We start from the raw sequence: 15630 nt of genomic DNA, 5'->3' as shown, positions 1-15630 counted from the left end.
TTTTTTTAAGCTTCAGTTTCTATCGAATCGTGGCTTCGAATACCAGCATTGTCAGTGAGCAACTATGTGGAGATGTATGTGAGAGAACTGCGCGTGTGTGGATGCCTTTTAATTTGAGTGTTTGCAGCTCCTCAGTGTGCTTACCCTCTCGGTGATAAAATCAGCGACTATCTCTGAAAACAACGCAAGTTCCTGCTGTCCGACAGATCCTCATATCCCGTCGATAACTTTGCTTTTGGATATCTGCGTTGCCAGTTTCTGTATCTCAAATGGTCAGCGCAGTTGGCTGAAATGTTGGTGGTTCGAGCCCACCCAGGGAATAAGCCTCAAATATTTCAGATCAAGCATTTACCCCGACCATGTATTGACATTGGAACCGGGAAAACTCATCCATTATTCACTCCAGGTCCGCAGGGAGTGAGACGTTTTCACGCAACAGAATACGACATCACTTTCTCCAAGCTCCCGATGTCAACAGAAAGCGGCCATTGCAGCTTCAATCAGCGACTTTCTGCCAAGCCACGGGAAACAACTCGTGGAAACTCCTTCCTTCGTAACAGCTGGAAGGAGCAAAACTTTCACTTGAAATTGGAAAGGGCTTCACGACATTGGAATGTTGCTCCAGTGATATAAATAAAACTTCTGGAACTTGGAACGTGTTATAAATAAAACTTCTGACTTGAAAATAAGAAGTAGTAAAGGTGTTAGGTAGAAAGAACAAAGAAAGTGTTGATGGAGACGACTCTGTCTCGTCAGCAAATGGGAAATGCCCAAAACTGTAAACGGAAATGATTGGGTTTCCTTAGGTAATTTCCCGACTGATTTACTGTCTGCCAGAGAGATTGGAAATCACATCTGCGACATAAAGGTGAGGGTAAAAATATGAAGATATTAAGGTTGAACCTTAAATCCTGGACAAGTGTGGAATAGATTGTAATGCTTTGAAGGAATAACTGAAGTGAAAGGTGTGAATGATATTTTTGTGATGAGGAAGAATTAACTGGATCCTAACAAATTGCTGATGAATTATGCTCGCAATGTAACAGCAAACTAATCCACAGCGCACCGTGCTTGGTTAGCTCAGTCGGTGCAGTGTGAGATGCTTAATCTGAGGCTGGTGGGTGCAAGCCTCACAATGGGCGCTTTCACTGCTTAATACAATTCCGGCTCTTCGTTCCACGTGCAGTATTGCAACCCTTTCGCAGGGGAATGTTCTTGCTGCTTTCATTGACACATCTGTCCGCCTGCTTTTGATCACACATCGGTTTCTGAGTGAACACTGTTTCCATTTTACTGGTGGCGTCAGAGACAACTTTATCAGTGCAGCCGAAAATACAATAAATGATGTCCGTTTGAAAACGTGAGGTTCCAAACCAACCGTGCACCACCCAAAGTGTTCAAATGAATGGAAAGCGAATGGCCACTTGCGAGTGGTCTGACAGAGACGGATCAATGTCACATGGGCCCTGAACCAATTTTCATTGATTCAGATTGTTCTGATGGAATCCGAAGGGTACTCTCCCTCAACGTTTTGCAATTGTTCTTCTTGTGTTTAACGTAACGAACAGTATATTGTCAGTAACGAGAGTGGAGGTGCGGCAGGATCGTGAGGTTTCAGTGTGGGACATCGACACAGTAAGTCAAATAACCCCAGAGCACGAGAGAGCTATTTGTTCCAGGATCACTGCCATCTTCTGTTTCTAAACCAACAAATGAAATTACTGGAAACTCTCAGCAGGTCTGGTAGCATCTTGGAAATATAAATCGATTTAAGACTTCGGGACTAGTGGCATTTCTTTTCCATGTCCATCTCCACCTGCTTTTGCACACTCTTCATTTTTATTGAATGTCTCCTGACTTCCAACTTTATATTCAGCTTCTCTCTTATTACTTCCTCTCCAACCATTTTCTCAGTCTCCAATTTTGTACCAGAAATGTTCCATCTTTCACATTGCCCAGGACTTCGAACTGAACAAATAACTCTGTTTCTATTTCCTTACATAGCAGATGGCCACAAACTGGAAGGCAGTGTTGTTCCGAAAACTCATCCATGATTTACCCCGAGTCCACAGGGAGCAAGACGGTTACACGCAGCAGAATACGACACCATGTTCTCCAATTCCCCCGATGCCAACTGAAAGCGGCCACTGCAGCTTCAATAAGGGCTTCCTGCCAAACCCTGGGACTCAGCTCGTGGAAACTCCTTTCTCATTAAATGCTCTTCCCGTGGGAAAGGAACAAAACTTCCATTTTAAATTGGAAACGGCTTCAGGAGATTGGAAGGTTGTTCCTGTTCTTGGAACGTGTTATAAACAAAACTCCTGTCTTGAAAATAAGAAGTGGTAAACGTTTTAGGCAGGAAGAACGAAGAAAATTTTGATTGTGAGGACTCTGTCTCGTTAGCAGATGGGAAATTCCCAACACTGTAAACGGAAATGATTTGGTTTCCTAAGGTAATTTTCCGACTGATTTGCTGTCTGCCAGATTGACTGGAAATCACTTCGTATGAAAATATTCGGGGTGAATCTTAAATGCTGGGACAAGTGTTAAATAGATTGTAATGTTTTGAAGAAATAACAAAAGTGAAAGATGTGAATTATGTTCTTTGTGATTGGGAGGAATGAGCTGGATCTTTGCAAATTGCTGTGCCAGGTAAATTATGCTCAGAATGAAATAGCCAACTAATTCGTCGTGTGCCAAGCCTGGATATCTCAGTTCGATGAAATATGAGGTGTTTAATCAGAGAGTCGTGCGTCCAAGCCCCATAATAGTCGTTTTCACTGTTTAATAGAGTTTCAGCTCTTCGTTCCACATGCAGAATTGCAAACCAACGCTGGTGGAGCATTCTTGTTGCTTTCGTTGACACATATGTCCTACTGCTTTGATCACATGTCGGTTTCTGAGTGAAAACTGTCTGCACTTTACTGGAACCGCCAGAGACAACTTTATCAGTGCAGCTGAAAATACTATGAATGATGTCCATTTCAAAACGTGAGATTCCACTACATCGGTGCACCAACCAAAGTGTTCAAAGACAAAGAACGCGAATGGCCATTTGTTCGTGGTCTGACAGAGACGGCTTAATGTCTCATGGGTCCTGAACAACAATTAACTGATTCAGAATGTGCTGTTGGAACGGAACGGAGCTCTCCCTGAACGTTTTGCAATTGTTCTTGTTGTGTGCTCATGTAAGTTTATGTATGAACAGTTTATTGCCAGTAACGAGGGAGGGGGTGGGGAAGGATTCTGAGGTTTCAGTGTGGGACAAACGTGATCTGATTGAACGGGTAATTCAAATATTCCTAGAACATGGGAGAGCTGATTGGTCCAGGATCACTCCCATCTTCTGTTTCAGAATCAACAAATGAAATTGCTGGAAACTCTCAGCAGATCCGGTCGAATCTTGAAAATGAAAACCGAATGAGATTTCGGGATGGATAAACTTCTTTTCCCATCTCCATGTCCCTCTGCCATTCTACAAACTTCCTTTTTAATGAATTTGTCCTGACTTCAAACTTTATATTCAGCTTCACCTTTATTGCTTCCTCTCCAAACATTTTCCCAGTCTCTAAAATTGTATCATGCTTGTTCTATCTCTCACTTTGCCCAGGACTTCCAACTGAACAAATAACTCTGTTTCTATTTCCTTAGAATCCAGGTGGCCAGATATTGGAAGACATAGGAGGACGGTTAGAGCTTTCAGAATATCCAGTCTGCTCTGCCATTCGATCTTGGCTAATATCGTTCTTAACCCCATTCTACAGTCCTCTCCCTGAACACTTACTCCCCAGTTTTAGGATCCAGTCTTTTTCCTAGAGTGGGTCCTATTCCGTCCCAAAACCCTCCACATGTGTTGGCAGCTGTTACGCTGTGTCTACGTGTCATCAATCTCAGTTTCGGTGATTCTCGGCAAACACGAACTGTTCTGAGCAGCTCGATCGGGTCTCTGGCCCCACTGTGATTCTGTGGGGGAGCAGTCATCATCTTCATCTCCTACAGAAATGATCGGCGCTTCAAAAAAAACGGACAGAAAGAAAGATAGGCTTGTGTGTCAAGATATGTGGAGGTAATTGCTTTCTGACCTGGTCAGTAAACCTTACTCTGTACATTCCCGCACATTCAAGCTGGCGAAAGGGAATATAAGTCCAATTAATTGCCATCTACGCTTTTATTCGATATATATTCTTCCTTGCTCTAAATATGCAGGGATGTTTCCAGCACTGATGGTCACCATTTCTAAGAGTGCATGCCGCGAGTTCTGATATTTTCTGGAGAGTAGCAGTATCAGTTTGTGCGAAAGTGGCCCAGTACCAAGCTTAGAAGAAACATTGTTGTTCCCTCTTTACGGACGACAGTCTTTCATATCATGATTGACGGGGCTTTATTGCATACTCATCAGCAAGCCTTGTTTTGAATTTACTCGCCCAATACTACTGTAGCGGTGGAAAGAATATAATTCCGAATACCTGCTGCGTGAATTTCATTTTCAAATTTCTATTTGCAGTGGTCCTTCATTTGTGGCGATGTTTAAATCACTGCTGGCCATCCTGTTTAAGAGTGCAGTTACATATGTTCCTCTGTCTTGGCGCTGCAGGGAAAATTGTCTGTGCCTTTTCAGCCAATATTTCCTGGATATTTCAACATGGTATTCTTTATTTTTTCATTCATGTCCACTTTAAGGACACAGTTACCGGGCAATGATCCTTTCTGTAACAACAGTACCGCATTTGCTTTACATGCGAAGGTGTCCCGGATCAGTAACAAGGAGAGCATTCATTTCCTTCTATCACAGGGAACACTGGATTCATGATGTTAGTCTCTGTCAAATGCATCCGAAAATGTGCTCTGAAAGCTTCATTTGAATGCTGTCTGGCGTTTCTCAACGTGTGTCAACCAAAACCAGAAATCCTCAATCACAGTTTGGAGCAGTTCACATATTCGAGTTTCGAAGCAGCAGACACGGATACAGTTCATTCACAATGAAAAGATTTACAGGCACAGATGAACTATCGACTCTTGTTCTCTTACTGTTACTAATATTACCGTGTGGCCTGAAGTCTAAGCCATGTTGTAACTGAAAATGAGGAAATCACAGACAGGCTGCCGAATGACAGTATGTATTTTGTTTTCTTGTTCTCGCAGAGTTCCAGGAAAGTATGACAGCGAAGGAGAGGAATGCAAGTCACGTGCAGCTCTGGTGAAACACCTTCTGTCTGATTCAGTCATCAACAAGAAACGTGAATGTGACTAAAGCGGGAAACCTTTTCACAATCGAACAAAGAGCAATCACAAACAGTGACCACCTCTTTGACATCTCAGATCGCCTTTGACCTTCCCTGAATATGTATAGGAACTAATTTTTGCACACCTCAAAATGAGAACTGTTTTATTTACCGACAATAAGTGAGTCACATGTCCTTGATTCCCACAAATGTTTCCAACTCAGCTTGCAACCAGGTGGCAGTTGCTCTTGGCTCTGCTGGATAATGCACTATTATGGAGAAATAAAATGAAAGTTGGAACTCTTATTGGCTCTGGGTTTCGAATACTCTTGCTACTTGTTCTGCCATTCTCGGATTCCAATGCTAAACCAGTTTTTCAGTTCATCTGAGCAGCAGGAGAGTCGGCGTTTCTGGCAGGAGCAGAATTCATCATCTCCAGTGATCACTTTATCTGAGGAGAGAGAATGAGCAAAGTTTCACACAGCGACTAATCGGAATTGCATTCCGTTTCAGCATGGCACAGATATGGGCTAGCAAATTCAAAGCCATATTTGCTGATGAGAACAACATGCACGACCGCTCAGATAGAGCAATTCCTTCCCACTGCTTATTCTGCAGAACTGGTGCAGTTGCTGTAAGTATGCTGCAGGTTATCATCAGGTACATGCTCTTGGGTTTCCGGTTTTGGCCTGTGTGCTCGCGTGGCTGAGCAAGCTGAGACTCTGATTTCAGATTCCACTTCTTAACAAGGCTTGTGTTTGTATCCCTGCGCGGCCACGTGTGCTCATGGATTAAGCTGGCAACGTTTTGCAGGGATGAGCTTTGTTAAAGTTGAACAGAAAAACAAAAACAGGCATTTCGTCGAACCCGGCTGTGATGTGGCACAGCAGAAAACAACCAACATGTCAGTGCCCACGCTGGTTTCCCCTTCTGCTGCAGTGTCACGTTCCCCTCCAGCTGAAAGGCCACCATCATAAAATGCGAATCAGAAACAGGCTGCGCGAATCTTTCATATTCCAGACAATTTGCATTTTTCACCGATTCTCTGAAAGTGAATGGAGATATATCTTTCCCTGTTGATGTGAAAATAGGTTCTACATTAAATCTGCTCGCAGTTTTCTGTTGTGGTTGCGAAAAGGAGGGAAATTGCGATATGAAACTTGGTTACTTTTCCCTTAATTTCCTTAATTTCTGTCCTGATGAGAGAGGCTGGTGATTGGTACTCTCGATCTGGTGGAGACATCAGCCCAATTGTTCACCTCATCTAATCGAGACTGTAATTGGTAATCTTCACTTTTCATGGTTCATTATTAGTCAGTTCTGATTCATGTTACTTGAGCACTTTCCTGGAAGTATTGGTGCTCTAAGGCGCCAGTACGTTGTAAGCACCATTTGGAATTGCGTCACTGCAATTTGTGTGAGCAGCTCATGACCCAGACGACTCGCTCTGCCTCACAGACAGCATTCATGAGTCCGTGCGTCTGAAAATATGTTCTCTTTGTCAGTTCTGCTTCTGTTCATGAGTTGTCAGTTTTTGGTTTCGCTGGAGACACACACACAGACAAAGACCCACATGCACACATATGTTTTGTGTGGTGAATTTTTTTGGTACTTTCAGAGTTACATTGCACTTTGCTCAGAAACCACATACATTCATGTAGAACTCTGAGCTCAAAAACTGCATGAAATCATGTAAAACTCTGTTATCTCACTTTTTGGATTGGAATCAATCTCAACATCAGGTCATAGACAGAGAACACAGGGGGCTAACACCTTCAACATATTGTCTAGCTATTACCATTGTTAACAGCTAACCCGAGAATGCAACTTTAAAAAAATGGTTTTGTGATTTACACATAGAATACAGTAATAGTTTCACTTCTTTCAACAGATGAATGGCTTAACAGACAATCAATTCTTCAATGTATAATTTCAGTTACATCACACTGCAAATTTTTGCTATAAATTCTGTGTTACGATCGAGCCGTCCACCTGATGAAGGATCATCGCTCCGAAAGCTAGTGTGCTTGCAATTAAACCTGTTGGACTATAACCTGGTGTTGTGTGATTTTTGACTTGTACACCCCAGTCCAACACCGGCATCTCCGAATCACAACTTATTCCCCTGAGCTTGTAAGTGTTCCCTTAGAATCTGCAGCTTTTGGAAACGTATTACTGGGACAAAGTCATTGCTCAATGTGATGGGATGCACCATCAATCCCTAATTACTCGAGAGATTGAGATTTTGAGTTACTCCGCAGAACCCTGGATGTCCTCAGTAGCGGGGTACAGGCATGATGGCATGAGACAAGGATTTAGACGTAGTGACATTGAAGAAACAGCGAAATATTTTCAACTGGGAAACGCGAGAACCTTTGAGGGGTAATTGCGGTGATAGCTTTCACTTGTATTTGCTGCCATTGTTCTTCCAGACAGATGCTGATCGATCAGTGAATTATTCTGGCAGGATCCGTGTGTGTTTTCTGCGTGCAACCAGGATTTAGTTTTCATTCGGATAATTCACAAGAAGCGAATTAAAACTTCATTTCCTGACTGGGAATGAAAGCCTGTTCTGGGCAATGCAAACTCAGACTCGTTTGCAGGAATGTCCATTGATACTGCAGTAGCCTTTGGGACCTGTACAAACTCTAGTGCCTGCTCTTCACGTCCTGGATAATCGTCTTCGTCAGCAGTGTTTCTCTCTCCAAGTTTCCAAATCGGTTCATATTATCACCCTTGGTTTCAATGTGAAGAAGTCAATGCTGTGATAATCTGATGTTGTTCAGCAGATATACTGCAGCAAGTTAAGTAAAGACTGGTGCTAACACGAGCTCGTTTTGAGCTGTGCTGATGCGTTGGCAGCAAGAAAGGCAACGTTCAACTCGCCTCATTCCGGATGACGGGCTCGAAATGACCAGTGGTTTCTTGCTGAATTAGTTCAGGCTCTGGAATGTAAAAAACTTCAAGTATGAAAGCACAGTGAAAGGAAATGTTTCACAGAGTGGGGAATTCCAAGTGAAACAGTGGTGGTGATTATGTTTGCTGATTTTTCACCTTGTGAATGCTGTTTCCCTGATGTGGACGTTTACATTACCTATATACAAACTGTAACAGCCAGACCTGGTCTTTGGGGCAGTGACGGAATTGGTAACACGCCTGACGTCGAATTAGGGGATTGTCGGTTCGCATTTAAAATCACGAGGAGCCAGCGTGCTAGTCCATTCCTGTTGTCTGTCAGGAACGGAAGGGTTTGGGTTTTCGAATTTACAGTTTCTTTCGTCCAATTCAAATTCTAGCTCAGATCAACGTCTCTCATTGTCTATAGAACTGGCTTTGGTTTAAACAAAAGCTGCCTTTTGGCGGTTGAACTTGCATGTTGGAGCGGACATCTGAAGTGAAGCTCAAGGAGCTGGTCAAATCCTGAGAACTCTGCCACTCTTGAGGAATGCGTCTGTATGTCTCTTTCTGTGGGAGACACGACGTGGGTAATAACACAGTGTGACTATGTCAAACTTCAATCCCATTGTTGTGTCATCTAAGATCAAAGCGAGAACCTCACTGCCATTTGCACTGGAAACATCAGAACACATAAGGTTATGGACCAAAGCTGGAAACTGGGAATAGAATCGATGAATGTCTTTAAACCAGACTGCACCATGGGCCAAATGGGATTTTCCATTCTGCAAATCTTGAAGACGAGTAGAAACCAATCTGCAGTGAAACTGATCAGAAATGAAATTGAAAATCCATTTCATTGAGAATAAGTGCAAGAGCGTCTGTCTTCATTCCGTGTAATCTCGTAGTTAGGATTTGGAACTCTAACCGCAATAGTGTTGGTTTTATACTCGGACAGGGAATGCATGTTTTATTGTGCAAATATATCGTGGTACCAGTATTTCTTACCACTGGTCCGAACCTGGTATGCAGGTTATCAAATATCAAAAAGATACAGGTTTTGGAAATATGAACTAAAACCGAGAATTGATAGAGAAACCCACTACAACTGGCAACTTCTGTGGAGAGAAACAGGTTTTTTTTTCTTAAGATGGACAGGAAACAGGTTAGTTATAGATTTCTAGGTTATACTGTTGGGAAAATGATAATCTTACCTGTCGAATCAGGATATTTATCAAAATCAGTCTTGAGCTTTCAAACATCGAATTTACAATCTTAAAAGGACTTAATCAGCTATCATGCTACTTTCATTCTCCTGAGCTGGTGGAAGGCTATGTTTTAATGGCTACATTTTCTTTTAGTTCCCGTTATTTAGCAGTCACGCCGGATGGAGAATTGTTTCTTTCAGTGTCTGCCTCAATATGTGTCTTTGTTTTTTCTATATTTGTCTCTGTATCCTCCTGGGCCTTTTTCACATTCTCCGACTCTCTGGCTGTCCATCTCCCTCAATTCCCATTTCTGCTCTTGAAAAAGCCTGACATTCAGAGACAGTTTGAGATTCGAACTGCTGAGAGGCTTTCTGACGCCTAGCTGGAGTCGGTCGAAGTAGTCTCACATTCTCTGTATAATGCGTCTGTCACTTCGATCTGAGGCAAGGAGACATTTCTTCCTCAAAATCTAAAGACCCTTTGGAAGTTAAAGTTGATTTCCTTATCCAACAGAAAAAGAAAGTAATTACATGATAGCTGGAGAAGAATAACGATGCATTTACTGTTGGTGTCCAACGAATGAATGGTGACAGCAGAGAATGAGGGTGATCATGTCGTGGTGTCAGTGCCATTACCACAACATTTCCCGGGAATGCTGCAGTGTCTCCTGCCTCACCACTTAATTTCCACAAAACTGGGAATGAAGGAATGAGAATAAGAGGATGAGAAGCAGACGTGCTTGGGGAACTGCGGGAAGAATCTCCAGGTTAAAATAGTAGTTGAAAAGAGCAACCTACACTACTGGATTTAAACCAGGAAAATGAAGCCAGAATGCGAAATCAGAATGTCCAGCAATTCAAACAGGAAACTTGAGGTAAATAAGGATCTTTCAATACAATGAGCAGGCACCAGTGTAATGGGAGCTGCTTTCACCAGCTAAGCCATGGCGCCACGTTAAAAGTCAGATTTCTCGTCCATATGTGCAATGCCTGAACCACTTGATCACAGGAATTCGAAAACGCGTTTTCTGTATTAATGTTGCTCAGTATGAATGGCAATCAACCTCTGCTTGTGCAAAAATAAACGTTTCAATGCTGAGCATGCCCCACTAAAAAGGCACAGAAAAAGACAGTATCCTCTTGCTTTGGCATCCAACAGATATTTTCGTCTGTTTAAACTGACAGAATAAAGAGGATGTGCTCATCTCCTCTCACGTCCCATTAACCACGTTAATACACACGCAGGGATTTTCAAACCAAGATGATCAGGCTCATTGTTGTGAATTGACAGCAGTGATGTGTGAGTCATTGCGAACAGTGAGCAATAAATGCTGAACCAATAGCACTGACACTGAGCCTTGCACCATCAGCTCCACAATCACATCTTGTGTTATGTCTCCTAGGCATCAGTGCATTTTACTTTAATTATTCTACCCTGCACCTCTCCTCAAGTTATTCCCGACCGCTTGCAGTGTCGAATTAGAACATGCAATTATTAGAAATGCATTTCTGGGACACAGTTGTCTTTCAATTAGATAAGATTCACTGCCCATCCCTAATTATCCCAAAGATGTAGGGGACGAGTTTCTTTTGTTAACTCCTCAAATCCTTAGTATAGAAGTACTGACAAGAAACCGCTAGAGATGGAGTTCCTGGATTGCGGAGAGCAGACAGAGCCCAAACTGCTAACGTAACTCAGCCAGGGAAGAGCAGATGGACCCCACTCGGTGAATGTAACTCAATCAGGGGACAGAAGTCTGACATCACACGATCAATGTAACTCAACGAGGAAATTATGGCCTGACCGCACTCTGTTAATATAACTCACCCAGGGAAGAGTAGACTGACGCCACTCTGTCAATGTTAGTCATCCAGGGAAGAGCAGACTGACCCAACACTTTATATGTAACTCACCCAGCAAATGGCAGACTGATACCACTCAGTCAGAAAAATTTACCCAAGAAAGAGCAGACTGATGCCACTCTGTCAACGTAACTCACTCAGAGAAGAGCAGGCTGTACCCATTCTGTCTCTGTCACTCATCCAGGAAAGAGCCGGCTGATCTGATTCTGTCAACGAAACACAAGCAGGGAGACGAGCCTGACCCCACTCTGTCAAATAACTCACTCAGAGAAGAGAAGACTTATTCCATTCTGTCTATATGAATCATCCAGTGAAGACAGTAATGAAACAATACTTGCTGTTAAACTCAGACACAGAAGAGCAGACTGTCACGACTCTGAGAAAGTAACACGCCCACGGAGGAGCAGACTGACACCACTCTCTTAATGTAGCTCACCCAGGGAAGAACAGACTGAGTGCACTCTGTGATATTACTCACTCAGCAAGTAGCAGACTGACCCCATTCTGTTAATATGACTCTCCCAGGGAAGAGCAGATGAAGCCCAATCTGTCAATGAGACTCAATCAGGGAAGAGCACTCTGACCTCATGCAATCATTTTAACACAATTAGGAAATTGCAGACTGACCCCATTCTTTCAATGCAATTCACCCAAGAAAGAGCAGACTGACGCCACTCTTTTAATGCAACTCACCCAGGGAAGAGCAGACTGATCCCACACTGTCCAAATAACTCACTCCGTGAAAAGCAGACTGACGCCACTCTTTCAATGTACCTCGCACAGGAAAGAGTAAACTGATGCCACTCTGTCAATGTAACTGACTGAAGGTTGAGCAAACTGACGCCACTCAGTCAGTATTACTCACCGAGGGAAGGGCAGACTGACCCCACACTCTCAGTGTAACTCAGCAGACTCATCCCATACAGTGAATATAAGTCATTCAGTGAAGTTTAGTCTGACCCCACTCAATAAATGTAATTCACTCAGGGAAGAGCAGACTGATCCCATTCTGTCTATGGCACTCACCCAATGAATGAACACTAACCCCACTCTACCAATGTAACTCGCCAGAGAAGAGCAGACGGAAGCCAGACTGTCAACATAAATTATCGAGGGAAGAGAATACTGACCCCGCTCTTTCTGTTTCACTCAGGCAGGGAAGAGCAGACTGTCACCACTCTGTGAAAGAAATTCGCCCAGCGAAGGGCAGACTGACCCTACTGTATCTGCGTGACTGACACAGGTAAGAGCAACTAATCCAAATCTGTGAATGTATCTCCCGCAGGGAAGAATACCCTGACCCCTCTCTGTCCATGTAGCTTACCCAGGAAACAGCAGACTAACCCCATTCTATCTATTTAACTTCACAAAAATCCTCTGAATTACGTCCTATCCAGACACTCTCCACATCACTGTCTCTGTAACCGTGTGCGTTCAATGGCGAGTCCAAATAACCTGCAAATGTTTAGAATGTGGCAGCAAACCAGAGCTACCACACAGTAATTGGGCGAATGTGCAAACTTCCATCAGGCAGTCACCTAAGCCTGGAATGGAAAGCAAACCCGACAGCAGTCGTGATTATAAAATGGCAGAACAGAAACCCAGCAAAAAGAATTGTGTCCCTGTGTGTTGCAACGATTCTGAGTATTAAGCCCCCCTCACTGTAGTTAATTTCCATTTTCATCACTGCCAACCTTCTTCAAAGCAAAGCACGTACTTGCTTTTTTCAGATTTCTGATCATCCCGCTTTCATCCCGCTTGTTACCTAATCATATTTCTCACATTACAAACTACGTCATCACAGGTTGACAACTGCAGAATGAGCTTTGTTCCGTTCTCCACTGATGTTGAGAGTAGTAATACGGCATATTCGAGTAGGACTTGATGCGCTTGCGGGTGGTGCATTCGCAGCATTATGGCTTTTCTTTTCGTTTTCGGTCTACTATTTCGAGTTCATTGCGCAGACTTCTGAAGAAGACTTTTTGGAGTCGAAATGGTAACTGTGTTTTCTCTCGGAAAACAGACGTAGCTTTATTTCTGTTCTCTTATAAATTGATCTTCTTCTGATCTTTGCAAGTGAAATAGGGAGCATTGCTCTTGCTCGGTTTTAGTTTCAAAATCAAGAGAAACATGAAGGAGACAATTCAAAGAACACAAACTTCTGAGTTGTTAAGATATTTTTTTGCAGCAACGGTGGACATGAAGGTCAAATTAAGATAACGGTTCAAGAACATTTAGTCTGGAAGTGGTATGTGACTTTTGTTCCAAATATATGTTTCCGTTCTTCCAATACATCTTTTTGACTCCCAGAAAACATTGATTGTTTTCTGTATTCACTTTGTTTCGCGATATCTGTCTTCTGGTCGACCAGGGACAACTTGAATTTGCGTCTGCATTGAATAAGATTTCGTTCTTTCTTTCGAGAAGCAAACCTATGCATTATGTAACATTTATCATGCTGATGGCTAAGAAGTTCAAAATGAATTACGGTTAATGGATCGTGAGCAAGAATGAAGTGATCCACTTGCGAACCCATGTCACCACGCCCTATTCCTACATCGGGCCTGAACGTCCATTGGCAGATTCTGCAGAAAGGAAATGTCTAAGTGAACTCGACCTTTGTTCAGTTTGATTTGATACCAATGGTAGTGCTGTTTTGGTGCAGAAATGTGTCAACATCTCTGACGTTCGAGTCAAAATTTAAGTCACATCTACTCCATGGAGTGTCTTCTCATATCGGAACATGCTGGCATGAAAACATCTAGCTCTGATAGCAAAGGTTTTTTTCATTAAACTGGGAGTTTGTGTAACGAAGCAATTCAGACAGCCAAGATGAATAATTGGCACTTGGTTCTTCAAGCTGAGCTCTCCACACCAACTGCTCCAACGGAGGTCGTGGATAAGATCCCCATCGATTATTTTGGTCAATTTTAGTCTCAACAACAACCTATTGTTCTGAACAATGCTACCCCACAAGCAGAGGGCTTAGTCTGATTTTCATCGTTAATTTTCAATTTCGGTTCTTAATGCACAGTTTCTTACGAATGTGGATAGCAGAAGACCGTTAACATTCCATTTCTAATATTTCCAGAAAATTCTACTCCACTGATATCGCCTTGCCTTATCACACCTCAAGCCAGGAACCTGGACCAGTCGACTTCCTTTCCACACATGGAGTTGCTTTTTCTAATTCACTGACAGCTGATATAATAGATTATTCGCCTTGAGAGTCAGCTGTAAATTAGGTTGAACTTTCTCAGCTTGACTTTCAACTGATCCTAAAAACAAATTCATCACCTGCAGGTAAATGTATTGCATTGCTTCTTGTTTTGCTTCATTCCACCACACCCCCCCCCCCCCCACCCCGTCACTCCCGAACATCCAAATTTCACGATAGTTCGATAAATATTTGGAAACTGATTCGTGTTGGAAGTTGGTGACTTTTTGTGTCTCGACATATAGTTTATTCAATTAGACGTCTTGAAATTACTTCGGATTCTTCACAGATGAAAATTTACTTTCGATTGAATGCAAAGCTCAAGCTCCATGAAATCCAAATTCTGCAAATGAATTAATGACTTTTAAAAGAGTCAACGCTGTGAGCAGGATTCGAACCTGCGAAGGGAGACCCCATTGGATTTCAAATCCAACACCTTAACCTCTCGGCCATCACAGCTACACCCACATTGTCAATTTCCATCGTAAAAGAACTGAATTCATGAAATACGTAATTTGTTTGAATAACAAATTATCAAGACCCAAAGATTTCGCCAAATCCTTTGCAGAGACCCAGACGAACGTTACCTTAGCAGATTGACAGGCTTTCACCGCAAACTAGATCCTGACACAGCTGAAGTTGCGGGAATAATTCTTCGTCGAATTATAGAGTCACGGATGTACACTACACGAATGAGGATCATTGTCTCACTGCGTCCGATCGATTTTGACTCAATTGCTCATCATCTGGTGCCAAAGTAGATATGCTGTTGTGTTTTAATATTCATCGAAATATGGTATTAGAAATATTGATGCTAAGTCCATAAACAGTAGCTACATTCATAAAAATAAAATCGGAATTTGAAAGAATGCAGAACCAATTTACAGAAATGGATCCAGCAACTAATCCGTAAGTTCTGACATCAGGTAATGAACTTGTGAGCACAAGAGAGGAAGATTGACTGAAGATTTGGAACTTGAAATCGTCTTGACGGAATTATTTGCAAAGTTTTTGCAGTTTTTCTAGATTCATCAAGTCCTTGAACAATACAACATGGAAAGTGGCCCTTCTTTCCAACTTGACCATGGTGGACAGTTATCCTAAATTAATAGGTCCCATTTGCCAACATTTGGCCCACATCCCTCTAAACCTTGTTACTCATATATCCATCCAGATGCCATTAAATGTTACAGTTGTACCAGTCTCCAACAATTTCTCTGGCAGCT

The 15630-nt window shown here is 42.5% G+C and overlaps 1 non-coding gene across 1 annotated transcript; it reads right to left on the bottom strand.

Moving 5' to 3' along the window:
- Positions 1-14781: 14781 nt before the first annotated feature.
- On the bottom strand, positions 14782-14863 carry trnas-uga (transfer RNA serine (anticodon UGA)). The gene has a single exon. It is a non-coding gene; the product is annotated as a tRNA-Ser (tRNA).
- Between the last annotated feature and the right edge of the window lie 767 nt (positions 14864-15630).

This window comes from Chiloscyllium punctatum, chromosome 27 (genome assembly GCF_047496795.1).
Source record: "Chiloscyllium punctatum isolate Juve2018m chromosome 27, sChiPun1.3, whole genome shotgun sequence".
In the NCBI taxonomy this organism is placed as follows: Eukaryota; Metazoa; Chordata; class Chondrichthyes; order Orectolobiformes; family Hemiscylliidae; genus Chiloscyllium; species Chiloscyllium punctatum.
Note: the sequence above shows the minus strand (reverse complement) of the source record. Positions and strands in the feature narration are given on the sequence as shown.